Consider the following 797-nt stretch of genomic DNA (forward strand, 5'->3'; position numbering starts at 1 on the left):
ATCTTCGTATATATTTATCACCATTCTTATGTATCATCAAGCTTTCCTATTCTTCACTATCTTTCTAACTTAATGTATTCATCATATTCATCATGTTTATTCGCTATCTTATTCACCATCATTCTTGGTGCATCATCAGCCTTATTCACAGGTATTTTACCACGAATCTTATTCACTACCATTCATAATCACTATAAGTCTTATTCACTACCATTCATAATCACTATATGTCTTATTCACTACCATTCTTAATCACTATAAGTCTTATTCACTATAATTCTAATTCATCATTATCATTCACTACAATTTTATTCGCCATTATTTCTCTTCATTTCTTATTCATAATTATTCTTATTCTCTGTTATCCCTAATCCTCATCATTCTTAATTATCAAAGTTCTTTTTCACCATCCTTCTTATTCATCATATTTCTTATTCACCATCATTCCTATTCACCATCATTCCTATTCACCATCACTCTTATTCACCATCATTCCTATTCACCATCACTAATATTCATCATCATTCCTGTTCACCACCATTCCTATCCACCATCATTCCAATTCATCATTTGTTATTCACCATCACTGTTATTCTCCATCATGCAAGGGCTTCTGTAAGGAAGCCCTTGCTTGTGTGCCTTACCCTCGTAGTGAATCATGAAAAAAAATAGATTTAAAATTAAAAATAGAATTTTCAATCATGATGAAGAGGTGGATTTTTTATCTTTTTACAGTCTTTATCCCTAGCATCTTTCTGTCTTTCTGTGAAAATTATCATCAAATTTTGAATAGATAG

Source organism: Penaeus monodon, chromosome 23, assembly GCF_015228065.2.
Source record: "Penaeus monodon isolate SGIC_2016 chromosome 23, NSTDA_Pmon_1, whole genome shotgun sequence".
In the NCBI taxonomy this organism is placed as follows: domain Eukaryota; kingdom Metazoa; phylum Arthropoda; class Malacostraca; order Decapoda; family Penaeidae; genus Penaeus; species Penaeus monodon.